General features: G+C 48.4%; 1 protein-coding gene across 1 annotated transcript in view; it reads left to right on the top strand.

The window, feature by feature from the left end:
* LOC138284407 (mucin-2-like) overlaps nucleotides 1–21,062 on the top strand; it is a 1,933,778-nt gene that overhangs the window by 960,609 nt on the left and 952,107 nt on the right. The gene's annotated exons all lie outside the window — the stretch shown is intronic.

Genomic DNA, 21,062 nt, shown 5'->3' with positions numbered 1-21,062 from the left:
CCTACTACAGAGCCTTCCTACATGCCTACCAATAAAAGTGGTATCTCATTTGTGTGGTTGGAGATAGAACCAGCGAAAGGAAATGGCCCAAAACGCAACATGGACAAATATTTGCACTTATAACCCTATTTTTGCAATTTGTGCTTTTGGGGCCCTAGCTCAGCAGGCACCTAGGGAAATCTGCCAAACATGCACATTTCTGAAAATGAAACCCCCGGAGGAGTCTAGGTTGGTGGCAGGACCTTTGTGGCTCTCCCAGTGTGCTTTTACCCAGAAGCCCTTGCAAATCTCAAACTTTGGCTAAAAGTAATATTTTACTCATTTTTCTGAGAGGGAAAGTTCTGAAATTTGTGGGGCACCAAAACTTCCTACCACCCTGTGTTTTCCAACATCTTTCGATAAAAATGATATCTCACTTTTGTGGATGGGTCTAGGCTTTGCAATCAGAAAGGGTACTAAATGCATCAAGGACAGGTCAAATATTTTCACTACTACACAGCCTTCCTACATGCCTACCAATAAAAGTGGTATCTCATTTGTGTGGTTGGAGATAGAACCAGCGAAAGGAAATGGCCCAAAACGCAACATGGACAGGTCAAATATTTGCACTTATAACCCTATTTTTGCAATTTGTGCTTTTGGGGCCCTAGCTCAGCAGGCACCTAGGGAAATCTGCCAAACATGCACATTTCTGAAAATGAAACCCCCGGAGGAGTCTAGGTTGGTGGCAGGACCTTTGTGGCTCTCCCAGTGTGCTTTTACCCAGAAGCCCTTGCAAATCTCAAACTTTGGCTAAAAGTAATATTTTACTCATTTTTCTGAGAGGGAAAGTTCTGAAATTTGTGGGGCACCAAAACTTCCTACCACCCTGTGTTTTCCAACATCTTTCGATAAAAATGATATCACACTTTTGTTGATGGGTCTAGGCTTTGCAATCAGAAAGGGTACTAAATGCATCAAGGACAGGTCAAATATTTTCACTTAATACCAATGCTTTTTTTGATCACAGTTTGGTACCTCTGGATTGCTGGGCTGTAATTCATACAACACCTAGCGAAACCTACCAAACCCACACATTTCTGAAAACTAGACATTTGAGGAAGTCCCGGGTGGAATGATGTGCATGGCTATCATGAGGTTTTCTTACCCAAAATCCCTTGAAAACCTCAAACTATGACAAAAACACAAATTTTCACTTTTATTTCTGTGAGGGAAATTTCTGGAGTCTGTGGGAGCTACAAATTTCCTACAACCCAGTATTCCCTCATGCCTCCCAATACAAACAGTACCTCACTTGTGTGGGTGAGGGTAGCGCTTCTCAATGGTAATGGCCCAAAATGCAACATGGACAGATCAAATATGTCCAATTAAAATCAACCATTTTTTGTAATTTGGGTATCTGTGGATTTTGGGTCATAGCACAACTAACATCTATGAAAATCCACCAACCGAACACATTTCCGAGCACTAGAAATCCAGAGGAGTCCAGGGTAGTTTGACTTGTGCAGGTGTCATTAGATTTGCTGACCCAGAAACCCTTCCAAATCTCAAGCATTGGCTAAAACACATTTCCTCACATTTCTGTTATGTCAAATTCTAGATTCTATGGTGCGTCACAAATGTCCCACCATTCAGCGTTCTCCCATGTTTCCTGATAAAAATGGTACCTCACTTGTGTGGGTGGGCACAAGAGTCCAAAACACAACATAGACTGATCACATTTTTCACTCCAAATCCACCCTAGTTTTGCTACTTAAGTAGCTGTGGGTTTTGAGCCCTAGCTTAGACAGCATGTAAGGAAGCCTGAAAACCTCACACGTTTCAGAAAATTAGACACCAAGGGGAGTACAGGGTGGCATGACCTATGTAGCTGTTACATAGTTTTCTTGTCTGGAGCCCCTGCAAGTGTCAAAAATTAAATGTTAAAAACACACACATTCCTCATAATTATGTGAGGACATTTCTGGAGTAAGTGTGGGGCCACCAATTTCTTGCCACCCAGTGTTTAATCTTCTGATTAAAATGGTACCTCACTTGTGTGGGTGGTCCTAGCACGAGCCAGAGGAAAAGGCCCCAAAACACAACATGGACAGATCAATTGTTCCCACACAAACCCAAGCCTTTTTCCACAATTTTGGTAGCTCTGGGTTTTGGGGCCTATTTCAGCTGGCACCCAAGATGACCTACCCGACTTGCAAATTTCTGAAAACAAGAAAGCCAGAGGAATCCAGGGTAGAATGCCTTTAGCTCAGTTTCCCTTATACGCTTTTAATTCCCAACATCACCTTATAAACCTCAGACTTTCAATAAAAACACACATTTCTTCACATTGCTGTGAGGGAAAGTTATACTTAGTGTGAGCCATACATTTCTGACCACCAGGCTTCTCTCAATGTCTTCTGATAAAAATGGTACCTCACTTGTGTGGGTAGGTCTAACGCACACATCAGAAAATAGCCCAAAGCAAAATGTGGAGACAACAACATTTTCTGACAAGCAATTACCAGATTTTGTAATGGGTTTAGCTATGTTTTCTGGGCATGGACTCAGTGGTCACCCAGGGAAACCTAGCACACCTAGACATTTCTGAAAACTAGACACTCCAGGGAATCCCCTAGAGTGTGTCTCACATGGATCCCAGAAGGTTGTATTACCCATACTGCCCTGCAAAACTTGCCTTAAAATGCACATTTTCCTTGAATGGTGGCTTCAAACTATGCAATCTGCAAGCAAGGATCCACAACATTCCTACCACCCAATGTTCCTCCACTAGTCCTGATAGAAAAATGCCCCTCTTGTGTGGCTGCACGTAATGCTCATGTAATGTCAGTCTTCATGTTTTTTTAAATAATTAAAATAACGTAGCTTTTAGAAGAAAGTGAGAAACCAACTACATTTCCATACACAACTGGTGTTACTAAACACATCAAAACATTGGCTATTTGGGGTCAAACTAGAAAATTTAAAGACATTTATGAAACAGTTGCATTTACTCTTATGGTTGCTCCATAAGAGTAAATGCAACTGTTATATAAATTGCATATGGCTGCATATGGCACTGTTTAAAAGATGTGGGCACACATAGGCAAGGAGGAGAAGAACACTAGGGGACAGTACATGCAACTCTATTTTTCCACTCCTCTTTAGATACAAACTGTACATTCCTTACAAGCAAAGTATTTTTTGGGTGCTGGAGGAATGTATTCAGGAAGTGGCAATCTTTCAGTCTAGCCACTTCCTCAATCCCTGTGCCTCTCGTAACATTTGCTTGCCCATTTGCAACAAGGCAGCTATTACAGACTGCTGGAAATATACAAAACTCATCTTGAAATCAGGAGTATGATCTTTGAAAACAATGTAAACATTGAAGGGTGCCAAAAGAAACAAATGAACAGCCAACTTCCTGTACCAGATGTATACCTTTCATACAGCATTATAAGGATCCCTCCTCTAGACTGCTTTATCTACACATCCCATATGCTTGTTGTAGTCTACAATGCACACTGGTGTGCACACTTCTGCTCCCTGACCCCACACAGTCATGGGTTGTAGTGGTTTCATAGTGAATAGTTGTGAGCATGTGGACATGTTTTCTGTCTGAAATTTTCAAAGGAAGAAGTCCATTGCTCTACTAGGCACTACTCTTTCCCCTTTGAGGCTTCTTACAGACTAGCTCCTGGGGTTAACCTTTTCAATTACAACAGATTGTGCCAAAGGCTACAATGCCTACTTTGAATTTTTTTTTTAATTGTTTAAATTACTAAACTTGTGTATAGAAACCTTTAACATATAAATGGTGACCTTTGTGAAAAAGTTTTCTAGAAAGTTCCCATGCAATTTTTTCACTGACAGCAGAAGGAGAGCCAGGGTGGTCAAGTGAAGAATCCTTACCAGTGTACACCCGCAAAAAATGTATGCATATCCATTGCCACTTTCACACAGCATAGACAACTTAGTACCATTACAAACTTTCTGCAGGATATGCACTGTTTGAAAACCAAATGGCACTTGAATAGGACCATGACTCGTCCAGAGATATATCTTGTCCTGCAACTCTGAAAAATAATTAACAACATGGTTAAGGACAAGTATACTCTGAAGAGACATCAGGGTGATTAGGTAGCAGTGCTGTAGCATTAGCCACAAAATGCAACACCACTGCAGAAGCAAATACCGATCTGTACTCAGTTTTGCAGGAAAAATAGTATTTGCCATCAAGGGACTAGTAGAGCAATACAAAGACATTGATGCAGTGGTGTAATGCAGACCCCATGGTGTAGAGGGCCCAACCTCCTGGGGGCCCCCTTTAGCAAAACTGGCAGGTGGTGGGTCGGGAAAGGGGGCTCCCCTTTATGCACTTTGCAGGGGGACCTCAAGTTTAGTTACACCACTGCAGTGATGGCCTTCCTAGCAATTTTTATCAATAAAGTTGAACCCCAAAACTGCCTCATCTCATTGAGTTTTTGTGGGAGTCCACGAGAAGCTCTACAGTGGGTTTTTATGTGTGGCACTGTTTTCTTGCAAAAGCTGTTCTGCATTGTTGGAAATGGCCCTCTATGCATTCATTTTTGTTGGTGTTAGGACTCTGTGCACTTTACCACTACTAACCAGTGCTAAAGTGCTTGTGCTGTCTCTTTAAGACATGGTTTGATTGGCATATAAATGATTGGCATACTCAATTTACTATACAACCCTTATAGAGAGGTATACCATACACCCAGGCCCTGCAAATTAAATGCTACGAGTGGGACCCTGCCTTGAACCTTCCGAGGTCAGCCCTGCTTTTCAGTCCTGCATCTTCACCTGCAACCAGGATTTCCACACTTGACTTCAAGAACTAGTTTACTGGCCTCTTGTTCAGAGCCACAGGGACATAACAGGCTCCCACCATCTTGAACCCATGCCTGGACCCAGCCTGAGTGAGTCCTGAACCCCCAACTGGTCTCTATCCACTCCTGGACCCTTGGTTGTGATGCTAAAGGTGCCCAGATGCACATTTTCTGAAATGGAAGACAACATATGGCCAAAAAGTGCTCTGACAACTAGGAGGAGACTAAGACCAACATGCTTGCCTATCTGTCTAAGGTACATTGCCCGTCCAATTGAGTATGCCGCATCTTTTCTACCTTCTTTACTGCAACAGCAAATCCATTTTAGCAGTCCTTCACCAAAGGGGTATCTGACCTTGTGGAACTGTCTTCAGCTACAGCCTTCTGCTTCGTCCCTCTGGAGATTTTCAACTTCCATATCGATGACTAAATACAAAAGGTAAAAATCATCACCACAGCTTCACTTCACAGCTACATGATGCCTAAAGTAAGCACTGACCAGGCCCAATCCTCCTTGTGTAGCCAAACTGCACTCCATGTGGTCAGCCTTTACTTTTGACTTTGCCCTGATCTAGAGTGACCAAATGTCTGTGGTCAGCGCCTTTTCCTTTTATGCTCTATTTTGAGCCTTAAACTTTAAAAAATCATAACTATGGTTTTACTGATTTGATTGTTGTCATTTTTATGTCAAATAATGTATTATTAAAAAGTACTTTGTTTTCCTAAATTGGTTTTCACTTTCTGTTTGTGTGCTGTCTGAATACTTTATACAGTGCCTTTAAGTTAAGCCTGACTGCTTTTTGTGCCATGCTACCCAAGGTTGAGCATAGGTTAATTTTGTGATTTTTATTTGTGGTTCACCCTGCAAAGGATTGTGACTGTTGCTTGACCAAGACTTACGCCTCAGTCAATCAACAACCCAATTTCTCATATGCACCCTAACTGGTCTTCCCGAAAATACCATCCAAAACATATCATCAACGTTTAGGTAGATTAAATTGATCACAAAAAGTTCTCTGTGGTAACTGTGTACCCTGAAGCACCACTAAAGGCAGGCAAAACAGGCTACATCTGGCTTTTAGGGGCAACCAGAGTTCAGCACGTCCAATGGGAAGCCTTCCAGCCCCTTGCTGCAACGTAGCTTGGCCTCTACTGCACAACAGGATTTTCAATGTCTTTATTTAACTAAGACACTTCAGATGCACTAAGAGTGGATTCATCATCAGATGACTCCTCTTGTACAAAAGAATTCACTGCCAGAGTCTTGCACTTTGTTCTCTGCCTTAGATACAGAGTCAGTTTCACAGCCATGTTTAGAGGCACATTCAGAAAGCAAACCAACAAATTACTGGGTGATCAGCCTGTGGGCAGCCACAATGCACACTAATAAAGCTGTCATAAAAAACAGACAACAAAAGACAACACTGTGTAAAATTAAAACGTATCAAAGTGTGGCTGTGTCGAACAGTAAATATGATTATTGTAAAATAAAGGTCTGGAAAGAAATTACCAATAGAGACCACACAGTGAACTTTCTAGTACAAAACATTACCTAGATACCTTTCACTTGCTAAGGACAGGTAGACTGAGTATCAGCTACTCCTACCCTACACAGACACAGCAAACACCAAAGATACGCCACTAGACAGGCAAAAAAGAGGGAAAATCACACCCAAGGCAACACATTATAGTTCTTACACAAATCCTAACATGACTTTAAAATATATAAAACATGAGCTAAATATACTAGCATTTTAACATTTGGAAAAAAAACATTCAAGCAGGGCAATGATACTGATTCGAGGTAAACATTAGAAACAAGTTTCCCTACCAAACACATGCAACACCACACACTGCAGCTCTACCAATGCCAAAACTGCAGGCAGGGTTCACTACCAAGGAAATGAAGCTTTGCACCACTGTAAAAATGAAAAAAAAAAACATTGATTTAAAAAAATGCAGATGATAAGAAATGAAACAGTTATTATTCAAAAATACAGTGAAGTCTTCCACAGGGGTGCAGGTCAGTATCATGAAAGGGAGACACATAGTAAAACTATAAAATTAGCACCCCATAAGATAGTGACTTTTACCCTAGGAGCAGCTCTCCCCACACACCCAAACCTGAGCCTGGTGAGTTTCTATCCTCAAAGGGGCAGATTAGTCTAAAAATAGCTGATCTGATCCAGGGGAGGGGGGTCATAAAAGAAAACAACAAATGCCCCAGTCATGGGAACAGCCTTTGCCCAAAGGGCTGCTCCCCTAACTGCATCATATAGATTGTAAGCTCCAGTGTCTCCTGAATTTCCTTAGCCTGTGCCCAGTAGGCACATCAGACTACAAAATAGTTATAAAAGGATACATTGGGCCATTTTGGGGGTGCAGCCCATGCCCAAGAGGCCACTTGCCCAGCAACAGAAAATCAACAGTGGCCCAATGTGTACATTTCTGCTGCATGACTGCAGTCCCACCCTTATTCTCACACCAGGGTTCAGGCAAGAGAGACACAGGTGGAAAGGAACAACTATTTTCGTTCCCCTCGTATGTCTCTTGCTGATCAATCTCACGCCCCGCAAGAGGTCTCACCAACAATATATTATCCTCAATGACTTGCTGGAAGCAAATGACTTCTAGTGAATCCTCCAGCACTCATGACCTCATGATCCCACCAGGAGGGGCCACGGGTGGCAGCAGAAGTTCTTTTGCTGACATCCCCAGTGATGGCATGTGATGGGGGTCTGTGGGGCAAGCATCAACCCTTGCTCTGCAGGTGGGTGCTAGGACATATTGGATATGTGTTTAGCACCTGAGAGGTGGTGCTGAGGATGTCCATTAATAACTTCCTGACCAAAGGAGCAGGATTATGGGAGTTGAAATATTATTTTAAGTGCTATGCATAGTAAAGCAAGAGAGCCTGCACAATAGAGCCTCCTGTCTTGATATAAATTCCAACATGAAGAAATTGGTTTTGACCAAATGTTTTCATATAATCAGTGTTGACAGTTTTTTTTAAATCAGCAATGGGTTTCATAATGTTTACAAAACCCACCTGTGGAAGGCCTCTTTTTGATTAAACATCACTTTCTTCAGACTGCATGTTTTAATCTCCTCTGCTTTTTCCTACCTTTTTTTTAATGGGGGATCCCTCTTCCCTTGCCAACTTCCTGGTCCATTCTTCATCCTCTTCATGCCTTACCATGTTTTCTTTACCAGCAGACTCTTTTAGCCTCTATTCACATACTCTTTTTCCTTTGTGCTTACTATTCACTCTGCATCTTCTGTTCTTTGAAATGAGATGACGCTGCCATCTTGTGAGAATGTGTTTAGCTGCAACAATCAAGTGTTATATCCTTCCTTTTTTAGGATTCTCCTCCTCAGCATGTGCACTGTGCTTGTGAAATCTATTGTTAATACATATCTTAAAATGGCTTACATCCTGCCCCCTTGCTTTTGATTGGTTCCCGAGCTTGTCACTTACTTTTCCTACATTTCTAGTGGCAGTAGCCTGCTGTTTACTGTTCTTCCTCATGTGTTTCTCTTATCAGTTTCCCCTGGCCCAAGGACTGTTTTAATCTGCTTTGCTGGAACTTCTAGGTACTTGAAGTGTGTGTCCCGCTGCTACTTGGTACCTTGCACAGTTAGGTTCCGACCATCCAACAACTGCATCCTATTAAAATCTAGATAAAAAATCCTAGCCTTTGCAGATGTTATCAATCCCACCTTATGCTGCTACTAGTATGCGTTTTGGCATTCTGGGTTCAGTCCCTCTCACCCACAGGCCTGTTCAATTTGAAACTTAGCTAGGCATGTGAGTGCTACAGTTTACCACCCATGCAGTCTCCATAGCATCTATCATTTAGAGCACTGGTAATGTCAGCTCTTTCTAAACCACTGCTCTTCCTCACACTGTCCAAATGCAAACTGATCTTAGCTGCTCCCACTCAGAGGAAAGCACCATCAGGGTAAGTTTAAGCTACTTTATCAATTAATGTAATCTGGTTATAATGAAAGTACTGAGTAACTTTCCTGCTGGTTGTCTTTTGGCAGCACTGGCCATGTTAGGAGACGTTTTCTCTCTGATGAAATGTATTTTGTCATTGAAAACCATAGTGTTTCTTATATTTGGGTGACAGACAAAGCTGGTGAGGAGTTGATACGTGGAAAGGTCTTTGCATAAATGTATTTGAAGAGGATGTCCATAGTATTTCTAGAGGTGTACAGTTGCTCTGGAAAGGAAACCATTTTAGCTGCCGCCATAACCTTTTTGTAGCCCTCTGACAACTGATAACGGTTTTTCACATCACACTTCACTTCCAAAAACACTTGCTGCTATAATAGTATTAAGACTTTTAATTTGTGCCATAAAGTGGGCTGTCTTCTTTTTCGGTCTTTCAAAATGACATTGATTAGGAAGCTTCAAGGGTCAATTCTGCGCTATTGGATTTTGTTGCACTCACTGGTCCACCATGTCTTCCAGGTCATTTATTGTACTCACCAGCTTGTTTTGTCACTTATCACTCAGTAAAGTGTGTAATCTATTTCACTACTCTGGGCTCCATGTCAAGGCCACTTAATAGGCCAATTAATATCTTATTTGTGACAATGTCAGGGGCCCTTGATTTTATTAAGTCAAGAGTCACACACTGATACAGAGTCTCACAGCCATATACATCAATTACATTTCAGTGCAGTTACTTCCTATCCCAAGACCTAGTTGTCTCAGCTCAGACCTCTGAAGACTGAAATTCTCTGATCTGGCAAATCCACATTCTTTCACACAAGGGTACCCTGATGGACCAGGGTTGAAGTTAACCATAAGCAAAAGACCTTGGTCCTCACTACCCCAAGCTAGACGAATTGGCTGCTCTGCCTTCATGCACCGGGGTCTTGTAAGAGATGGCATTTTTAACTGTATACCTGAAACTTACAGGATGGTGGCTGGCAAAGTTTCTCCACCACAGTGCAACATTCACTTGAGTGGACCACTATGGTCTTCCGCTCTGATCCTCCATAGCACAGACCTGATGGGACAATGTGAGTTTTTGACAACAAATGCTGATTTTTTTTTGTACGTGTTTTCTTAAGCATTTCTATTCTCTAACCTCTGGGCATTTTAATGCTAACTGCTAACATTCATTGGGAATTGAAGCCACCTGTGCAGTATCTAATGCCTACTGCGCCTTCTAGGCTCTGCCACTTACTGCCCACAAAACGTGCAATCGCTAGTTATTTCTGTCTACAAACATATAAGCTCTGTCATACAAGAACTTCTAATCACTTTACCTACTCTCAGACACCGCTAACCCTGCACACTCACCCAACATTTACCCTGCACAGTCAACCTGACATTGCGCTGGTGGTCAAATACTGCTCACCCACCACTCACACAGTGCTGATTCTGCACTCACAGACCATTGACATACTTCCAACCCAGTACTCATATTCCTCTCATCATCCACACACACCTCACCCTGTCCTCAAACCGCTCATCTCGCACTTATGCTATTGACATACCGCTCACCCTATACTTGCACACCTCATATCTTGTACAGGGTAATATCTCTCACCCCGTACACTCATACAATTCTCAATCTGCACTGAATGCACATCAATCAGACTGCATTGAGGCACTTTCACTCTGCACTTAGACACTTATCGACCTTCATTCATGCACCACTCACCCTGCACAGAGAGTACTCAGACCATTCTTCCTATGCACCCATACACTGCTCCCACACGTCTTAACTTATTATTAATCCTATAGGAGAAACCTAATGCATTTACTAATGCTTGTTCTTCCTTTGTCTGTGTTTTCTAAGTTAGGGTTATCTTCTCATTTAGACTTTTCACTAAAATGAAGTTTGTCAGCTAATTTTTGTCAATTTAGATTTTCGTCAAAACGGATTACCCTATCTCATAGCGGCTTAAAGTTTACTTAATGACATTGTTCACTAAATAAGAGTCATTGTAGAAAACCCTCAAATAAATTTACTCGTAAGCATCATTTATAATTTGCAGCATATTATGGGGCAAATTTATGAAAAGTGGCACTGCAACCTAATGCAGTGCCACATTTCTTGTGCCCCCTCGCCCCCTAATGCCACCATGTTTGTGGGTATTTAACATACAGCGCACTATGGCAGTAGTAAGGGAACTAGTGTCAAAATGTTTGACTCTAGTTCGAGCCTTTGCAGGATTAGCATCAAAAATGTTGACGCTAATCATGCAAAGCACCCAGAGGCCCATTGAAAAGAATGGGAGCTTCCTTTTAACGCCTGCTTTGAGCAGGCGTTAAAAATGCTGATAAAAATGGCACAAAGAAATCGCTTAGATTTTTTTGTGCCATTTTTTCAGCCCCCCTAATGGGGAAGCGCCCACTTGCATACATAGGGGGTCATTCCAACCCTGGCGGTCGGTGATAAAGCGGCGGCCAACCCGCCAACAGGCAGGCGGTAAAAAAAAAAAAATTCTGACCCTGGCGGGAACCGCCAACACAGACCGCCACTTTAACACTCCGACTGCCACGGCGGGACAAACAAACAGCGCGGCGGTCACCGCCAACAGGCAGGCGGCAGACAACGTACCGCCCACCCTATCACAACTCACCAATCCGCCACCTTTTCTGGGGCGGGAGCACTGCCGATAAAAACACGGCGGAAACAGACTACGAACGGGAAAACGCTCACCTCTATACACTCCACGAGGACGGAGGACAGCATGGAACCCGAATTGAACATCCTACCTGCTCTCGTCTACCTGCTCATCTACCACGAGCACGAACTCCGGTGCAGACGACAACGGTGAGTACCGCACCTACGACACAGGGGAGGGGGGAGGAGGAAGGGTTACGGGCACACACATACGCAATACACCCACCCCCCAACTATCTACACACCAATGCAGAGCACCAAGTTAAAGTGACACCACCCAAACCCCCCGGAATAATGAAAAGATATAATTAAAGTGAGAAACTAAATTTATGTATAAAATAAGTTCATTGAAGTCATGGTAAAATAGGAAAATGAATTAAAAAAAATCAAGTTAAAACATTGCGTAACCGATAAATAGAGGCAATAAGTCCTTCACAGTCACTGAAATTTCAAAGGTCCGTGGGCCAAAGTGTATCAACACATGGGCAAAGCCCACACAGGAGACCTGAGTCCGTTGGAGAGAACACTGCAGGGGCATCAGATGATAAAACTACAGGCACCTCAGGGGGAAGGGAAGGGGGGCACCACAGCCACATGAGTCCACGACGCCAGATCCACGAAGGGGCCACCATGCCCGCTGTGCCATCCTGGGGAGTGCAAAGCCACAGTCTCTCAAGTCTCTACAGTGGGTGGCATGCCCACTGCCATATCCTGGGCAGTGCAAAGCCACAGTCTCTCAAGTCTCTACAGTGGGTGGCTTGCCCACTGTTCAATCCTGGTGAGTGCAAAGCCACAGTCTATCAAGTGGATAACAGTCTCCACAGGCAATGGAGGAGGCAGGGTGGCCCGAGTGCAGCATGAACAGTAGCTCGACACAGAACCAGCACTGTCATTGGGCCAGCGGTGCTTGAGACGGCGGGGCCCAGCGGAGCGGTGCTTGACAGGAAGGGCCCGGCTGAGCGGTGCTTAACAGGAAGGGCCCAGCGGAGCGGTGCTTGAGACGGCGGGCCCAGCGGAGCGGTGCTTGACACGAAGGGCCCAGCGGAGCGGTGCTTGAGACGGCGGGGCCCAGCGGAGCGGTGCTTGACAGGAAGGGCCCAGCGGAGCGGTGCTTGACAGGAAGGGCCCAGCGGAGCGGTGCTTGAGATGAAGGGCCCAGCGGAGCGGTGCTTGACACGGCGGGGCCCAGCGGAGTGGTGCTTGAGACGGCGGGGCCCAGCGGAGCGGTGCTTGACAGGAAGGGCCCAGCGGAGCGGTGCTTGAGACGGCGGGGCCCAGCGGAGCGGTGCTTGACAGGAAGGGCCCAGCGGAGCGGTGCTTGAGACGGCGGGGCTCAGCGGAGCGGTACTTGACAGGAAGGGCCCGGCGGAACGGTGCCTGTCTTGGCGGGGCCCTGTTCAGCAGTGCCTTTCTGCACGGCAGGGCCCTGTTCAGCGGTGCCTTTCTGCACGGCGGGCCCTGTTCAGCGGTGCCTTTCTGGACGGTGGGGCCCTGTTCAGCGGTGCCTTTCTGGACGGCAGGGCCCTGTTCAGCGGTGCCTTTCTGGACGGCGGGGCCCTGTTCAGCGGTGCCTTTCTGCGCGGCAGGGCCCTGTTCAGCGGTGCCTTTCTGCACAGCGGGGCCCTGTTCAGCGGTGCCTTTCCGGATGGCGGGCCCTGTTCAGTGGTGCCTTTCTGGACGGCGGGGCCCTGTTCAGTGGTGGCTTTCTGCACGGCGGGGCCCTGTTCAGCGGTGCCTTTCTGCACAGCGGGGCCCTGTTCAGCGGTGCCTTTCTGGACGGCGGGGCCCTGTTCAGCAGTGCCTTTCTGGACGGCGGGGCCCTGTTCAGCGGTGCCTTTCTGGACGGCAGGGCCCTGTTCAGCGGTGCCTTTCTGGACGGCGGGGCCCTCTTCAGCGGTGCCTTTCTGGACGGCGGGGCCCTCTTCAGCAGTGCCTGTCCTGTAATTCAAGGGAGTCAGACCTGGCCAGGACTCCCTGCTCAGTCGCCCTCCGACCGTGCAGTTGCTGGACCCTTCGGTGATGGTGTCCTGGGCCCTTGGGTGTCCTCCCTCACACCCGGGATGGGGCTTGTGGGGCCCTCCTGGTCCGCACTCCTGCTGGCTGACTTCTCCGCCCTGCTGCCCTTGCCCTCCTTCGATGTGGCTCTCTGGGCCTTGCCTCCCCTGGATGTTGTGGCAGGTGAAGTGGCAGAACTTTGGTCCTTGGGGGCAGCCGTGTCAGTCTTCTCGCGGCGGCCGCTTACTTTACGGGTCCTCTTTCCAGGGGGCGGGCTGGCTGTCCCCTTGCTGCTGACCGATGTATCACTGCTGGCAAAGGGGGGACTCCAAAATCCATGCACTACGGTGACACTTGAAGCCGGGCTGGTGGTGGCTGAGGTGCTCTTCGGACTCTTAGCAGATGGAGGGGGTGGGTCAGGTGAGGGAAAGAGGTTAAGATTGGAGAGGTAAACTTTTTTAGGACCAAGGTAAAGGGTAGGTGTAGTGGTTATGGAAGTGGAGGAAGAGGAGGTGGTTGTAGGAGAGTCAGGTGTGGTGTCCTTGGGTGAAGGTGCATGGGCTGGAGGCTGTCGTGAGGTGGTTGGCTGTTGGGTGGGTGGCTGCCTGCGTTTGTGTGTCTTGGAAGAGGGGGTGACAGACACAGTGGGAGAGGACACAGGGGACGTGTAAATGGCAGTGGGGGTGGTGACTGCACATGTGCGGACTGTACTGGAGGGTGTGGTGGTGATGGAAGTACTGACTGTTGGTGGTGTGCATGCAGGTGTGAGTGGAGACGTCACAGGGAGGGAGGAGGGAGACGAGGAGGTGGGGGACACAGAGGTGGTAGTGGCTGTTGGCATGTCTGCATCTGGGTGTTGCTTGGGTGAATGTTTGTGTGATCTGTGGTGCTTATGCCTGGATGAGCTGCCCTTGGGTGTTGAGGTGTGTGCAGGCTGGTCTGATGGTGTGGATGGGATAGGCTGAGGAACAGGAGACAGAGACAGGGTGGAGGCAGTTAGAAGAGGGAGGCTGGAAACAGGGACAATGGCTGCCGTCAGTGCTGAGGCCAGAGAATTGAACGATCGTTGATGGGCAGCCTGACCCGAATGAATGCCCTCCAGGTATGCATTGCTACGATGCACCTCCCTCTCTACCCCCTGGATGGCATTCAAAAGGGTAGACTGCCCAACAATGATGTTCTGTAGGAGGTCAATGACCTCCTCACTGAGGGCAGCAGGGGTAACAGGGGCAGGGCCTGAGGTGCCTGGGGCGAAGGAGATGCCCGCCTTCTTGGGCGAGCGGGCACGGAGTGAAGGCTGAGGGGCTGCTGGGAGGGCGGAGCTGGTGCGCTGGGTGGCGGCTGTACCTGTAGAGGCGGGGGGCACGGATGTTGCCGCCACCGCTAGGGAGCTCCCATCCGAGGACATGTCGGTGTTGCTGGTGTCACCACGGGTCCCCGTTGTGAAGCTCTCCTCGCCCTCCGTATCACTGGTGGCCTCGGTGTCTGTGCCATGGCCCACCGGGGCCTTGTGAGTTGCAGCTCCCTCGTGCTCCGGTGCCAATTCTCCTCCGCCTGATTATGCTAATGCACACATGCACAAGAAGATAAAGAAAAAGGGTGGGGGGAGAAATAAAAACAGGTTGAGTGCATGCATTGTCAACACCGTTGGCGGAGAGGACAGACACAGGAGCCTCATGCACTAAGCCGCGCAATCGGGGTACACTACTCAGTACTTGTGACTAGGCCAACAGGTCTAGGGACAAGAAACGCGCACATGGGTGATGCAGGACCATGGATAGCTGTACTTGTCACCCTACAGAGGTGGGGGGCGGGGGCACAGAGACATGGCTAAAGGAGAGGACTACACTACAGAAAGCGCCCTGGCCTAATGTCACCCACAGCCCTCCTCGCCCACCCAGGCACCTCCACTGCGCGTAAAGATAGCTGAATGTGTTGGTACTCACCCCCTTGTGTCTGCTGTGATGTCCTCACGCGCCCATCCAAATCGGGGTAGGCCACCGCCAGGATCCGGGACATCAGGGGGGTCAGGGTACGACTGGCATTCCTCCTAGGTTGGGAGGCCATCCCCAGCAGTGAATCGGCGGTCTTCCTGGTCCCGCGGCGGATGCCCTCCCACCTCTTGCGGCAGTGGGTGCCCCGTCTGTTGTGGACCCCCAGGGTGCGGACTTCCTTGGCGATGGCACGCCAAATGTCGACTTTCTGATGGGCGCTGACCTATTTGACATGTACAGGGTGGAATTGGAAATATCATAATTTTTCCGCATATCAGATGTGATTGGCCCCCCCTCCCCAACCTTGCCATGTGGCACATGCTCTCATCTGTCGTGCCTTGCACTCGTCATTCTCTCCCCACCCCACCATCTTATATCCACCCCACTCAACACAGGCATAGCCCATTCAACGTGCACACTGTGTACTTACCTGTTGGTCTGAAGGACCGTAGAGTAGCGCATACTGGGGCAGGACCCCATCCACAAGTTTCTCCAACTCTTCTGTAGTGAAGGCAGGGGCCCTTTCCCCAGTCGCAGCAGCCATTGTCTCTTCCAGACCGAGTTCACAGCAGCACTTGCAGTATAGGTCCTCTCCTGTGGATGATCAGGTCTCGAGTGATTAATCAGATAGAAAATGGCGGTCACGCCCGCGGCGGTGCGTACCGCCGCGGTGCGTACCGCGACCACCGGCGCACCTAGTCATTGGCTCGTGAAACCCATAGGGTTCAATGTTAACCAATCCGGCTTGGCGCCGCGGTCTTCGACCGCCTACCGCCACGGTGTGTCACGCCAGCGCATTGACCTCACATCCCACTGTCACACTTCTCAGGTCAGGCAGCCGCCATTTCAAGGGCCCACATGGCTTAATTTCTACTGCGTCACACAGGCCTAGGCCTTGTATTGCCACTCATACAAGCCATTCAATGCATAGCGATTCGTGTACTGTGCAAGCTGTAGTTACGTACCTGTGGGTTGCTTGACTCTGTACTCCATGTTCTCCTTCCTAGGCACCGTCCGCTGGGACTTGCGAGGAGAAGGAGGAATCCTCCCGTGTACCGACCGCTGGTGGACCTGTCGACAATGGAGGAACGTCATATAATACTTCGATACCGACTTGACCGAGCCACGATACATGAACTGTGTGCCCAGCTGGAGCCAGCACTGATGTCCCCCATCCGCCAACCCACAGGAATTCCCCCTCTGGTGCAGGTTTGTCAGTCCTCCATTTTTTGGCAAGTGGGTCTTTTCAGACAACAGTGGCCATGTCATCAGGGATGTCTCAGCCTATGTTTTCTAAGATTTTGTCCAGAGTGTTGTCTGCCCTGACGAAATACATGCAGAGCTACATTGTTTTCCCTGAGGAGGGTGATTTGGCCACTGTGAAGGGTGATTTCTATGCCCTTGGACATATCCCCAACATCATTGGTGCCATTGATGGGACCCATGTGGCCTTAGTACCCCCAAAAGACGATGAGCAGGTGTACAGAAACAGGAAAAATTACCATTCTATGAATGTGCAGGTGGTCTGTTTGGCTGACCAGTACATCTCCCATGTAAATGCCAAGTTCCCTGGGTCAGTGCATGACGCGTATGTTATGCGAAATAGCAGCATCCCCTATGTGATGGAACAGCTACAGAGACAACGTGTGTGGCTAATAGGTGACTCTGGTTACCCCAACCTGCCGTGGCTACTGTCCCCAGTGAGGAATCCCCGGACCAGGGCAGAGGAACGGTACAATGAGGCCGATGGGCGATCTAGGAGGATCATAGAAAGGACCTTCGACCTCCTGAAGGCCAGGTTTAGGTGCCTGCATATGACAGGTGGATCCCTAATGTACTCACCAAAGAAGGTGTGCCAGATCATTGTGGCCTGCTGTATGCTTCACAATCTTGCATTGCGACGCCAGGTGCCTTTCCTGCAGGAGGATGGTCCAGATGGTGGTGTTGTAGCAGCTGTGGAGCCTGTGGAGAGTGAAGAGGAGGAAGACAACGGGGACGACACGGACAACAGGGACACAGTTATACAACAGTATTTTAGGTAGCACACAGGTAAGAATCCCCCACGCCATTTTACATTTACTTCAGGCTTCCTGCATCTCTACTTTCTGTGTTTCCCCCCAGTTCCTTTCAACTGAATTTTGACTTTCCCTTCCCTTTTCAGAGCTGTATGACCCACTGCGTGACTTCTGCTTTGTTTGCCCATGGAGTAAAGCACATTGACATTGGTATGTTGTCATCACAATGTAACTGAACATTTTTGAACCGTTATGTGTAATACATTTGTTAAGAATACAAGCAGACTCCTGAGTGTTTTAAGTGCAATTAGTGATTTATTTAAAGTGCTACATATAGGTCCATGATAGTAAAACGGTGATGGGTGGAGGTGGAGTAATGTCCATGGCAGAGTCCAGTTCTCAGTCGCACAGGTGCATTGTCCATATGCCTGTGGAAGGATGGAGCAGGGGCAGTTCAAGGTTGGACAGGGTGACAATGTGGGACAGTGGAATGACATCAGGGGGTATCTTATGCTGGCGGGGGTCTTGGCATCCTACTCTGTCTTCCTTTGTGATCTCAGGTTCCTCTTGCGGGGTGGTTGATCTTCAGCAGGAGGTGGGGTTCTGGTGGCCTGTTGTTGTGTGGGGGCCTCCTGTCCACTAGCGCCGGCGGAGGTGGTAGGCTGTTCCTGGTCCAGTGTGGTGACAGGGGCCCTTTGGGGTGCCACATGGTCCCGCAATGTGGTGACTATTTGGTTGAGGGCCAGGACGATGTTCCTGAGCTCCTCTCTGTACCCCATGTACCGTTCCTCCTGCTGTGCCTGGATCTCCTGGAACCTGGCCAGTACCGTCGCCATCGTCTCCTGGGAGTGGTGGTATGCTCCCATGATGGTGGTGAGGGCCTCTTGGAGAGTCGGTTCCCTGGGCCTGTCCTCCCCCCCCCCTGTCGCACTGCAGCCCTCCCAGTTCCCCTGTTTACCCCGGGCCACTGTCCCCTGGACGGTGTGCCCACTACCACTGCCCCCAGGTCCCTGTTGTTGTTGGGTGTTGGGTCAGGCTGGGTGCCCTGTAGTGGCAGACACACCACTGATTGACCTGTCCTGGAGACAGAGGCATGGGCCCGCTGGGTGGGAGCTGTGCTGATATTCCCAGAGGGGGTTAGGTCTGCTGTGGCCTGTGTCTGTGTGTGGGGAACCGACTGTCCAGAGGTCCCCGATGGTCCGGGCTGGTCATCAGGTTCTAGGTCGACAGAGCTGCTGTCCTCACTGGGGGCCTGTTCTGGGGGTGGGATGGACAAATCTGGACCCTCCTGGCCGGTGTGTTGGCGTTCCGGCCCTGCAGGGGTAAAAGAGTATGGTTATTGCTTCTGTGTGTTCCATGGCGTGCGATTTGTGGGTGCCCTTGTTCCCCAGTGCTGGCATTCCCTTGTGGGAGGAGTTGTGAGGGTGGTTTGTGGGGGGGGATGGGTATGTGCAGTGGTCATGCATATGTGATGGGTGTCCATGGTTTGTGTTGGCATTCAGGGTTTGGTTTTGGGTTGGGTGGGTTGTGCTGGTGTGACATTGGCAGGGAGGATGTGTGCTGGGGGGTTGGGGGTGAGGGTGGGGGTGTTGGTTGGCATGCTGGTGATTGGGGGGGGGAGTAGTTGAGATTAGACTTACCAGAGTCCATTCCTCCGCCTACTCCAGCGAGGCCCGCAGGATGCAGGATGTTCAAGACCTCTTGCTCCCATGCAGTGAATTCGGGAGGAGTGGGTGGTGGTCCGCCGCCAGTCTTCTGCACAGCGATGTTGTGTCTTGAGACCATCGACATTCCCCCGTAGGTCGTTCCAGCGCTTTCGGATGTCTTCCCGGTTTCTGGGATGCTGTCCCACAGCGTTGACCCTGTCGACGATCCTTTGCCATAGCTCCGCCTTCCTGGCTATTGTGGTGTGTTGCACCTGTGTGCCGAAGAGCTGGGGCTCTACCCTTATTATTTCCTCCACCATGACCCTGAGTTCTTGGTCTGAAAACCTGGGGTGTCTTTGGGGTGCTATGGGGTGGTGTGGATGAGGTGTGGGGTGGTGTTTGTGGTGATGTGAGTGGTGGTGTGTGGTGATGTGTGCGTAGATGTGGTGTGGTTGATGATGTTGGGTTCCTGTGTGTGTTGGGGTTTTCGATAGCTGTGCTCTCTCTCTCTCTCTCTCGCCTTCTCTCCGATTTTCTAGTAGTGGGGGTTTGTGGGTGATGTGGGTGTGTGTTTTATAGTTGCTTGGATGTGTGGGAGTGGTGTTTGTATGTGTATCAGGTGTGTGTATTTCAAATTGTCCAATGTGGCTGTGTTTTGGAGCTGGGTGTGTATTTTGAGCGCGGCGGTGTGTACCGCCAATGGAATACCGCTGTTGAAAGACCGCCGCGTGGATTCGTGGGTCGTAATGGCATGGGCGTGTTTGTGTTGGCGTGGCGGTGGAGGTTTGGTCATCTCCAGTTTTTCGCTGCCCGCTGATGAGGCGGCCTTCCGTGGATGTCGGGTTTTCTGCGGTTTGGCAGTTGGAGGTCAGAATGACCGTGGCGGTTTACCGCGGCCGCGGCGGTATGATGGCGGTCTTCTGACCGGCGGTAAGGGCCTTTTACCGCCGAGGTCAGAATGACCCCCATAATGCCTGGCGCAGGCATAATGTGGTGCAATGGATTTCAAAGTGGCGCAATGCAAGCATTGCGCTGCTTTATACACCTGGCACAGGGTTTTTGGCCATCCAACGCCACAATAGCGTAAAAAATATAATGCTAATGGGTCCTTAGGTGGTGCTGGCCCTCTTAAATCTGGGCCAATGTTTCCTATCAGCGTCATTCGCTAGGGATAGTAGTCCTTCACAACATGCACCTTTATTCAGATATATTTCCAATTCTGCAGCAGAAAGGTCAAGTACTTGGTCGTGGAAATCTTCTGAAGGATATGTCTCTACCTACATTAAATTTAGCACATGGAATTATTTACATGCTCATTTCAGCAACAGTTATGCTTATGAAGTGCACCATAAATAATCATACCTCGAGTAGAAAAATTCGGCACATTGCTCTACAAAAGCAAGCGCTACGAGAGACAGGAACAACAAAAGACACACAGGTGATAATGCTTGAATGAAATATAACAAATTCTGTTCTTTCAGCAGTTCCTTCAAAGTATGTAAAGTTAGAGCACATCCCACAGAAAACAGAAGTCTCTTCCACAGCATAAGGGTACAGGAAACCAACAAAAGAAACATAGAAGCAGAGCGTGGAGACCGAGAAAGTGTGCGGAGATGCTCAGAAATCCTGTAAAGACGGTCATAAAATCGTAAAAATCAAAGGCTCAGACAACTTATCTGTTTATTGAGGCATAAGAGATGGCTTCTGTCAGTTCAGTACAGTTGTTAGGCTGACGTTGCAGTTCTCAATGTTCTCTTCCTGTGAGTACAGGTAGCATTGCACCTGCTGCGGAGCCGGTCAACACTGGCCCTGCTAAGCGTATTGGATGTTACCCCGAATCAATAAAGGCCAAAGGGCGGCACAATTATGTGTCAGTTCATCTATTTTTGTCAAATTATTGTCAAATTACAAGACTTCTTTCAACTGTTTTCTA

The sequence above is a fragment of the Pleurodeles waltl genome, chromosome 3_1 (genome assembly GCF_031143425.1).
Source record: "Pleurodeles waltl isolate 20211129_DDA chromosome 3_1, aPleWal1.hap1.20221129, whole genome shotgun sequence".
In the NCBI taxonomy this organism is placed as follows: domain Eukaryota; kingdom Metazoa; phylum Chordata; class Amphibia; order Caudata; family Salamandridae; genus Pleurodeles; species Pleurodeles waltl.
This window is presented reverse-complemented; position numbering and strand designations above follow the sequence as displayed.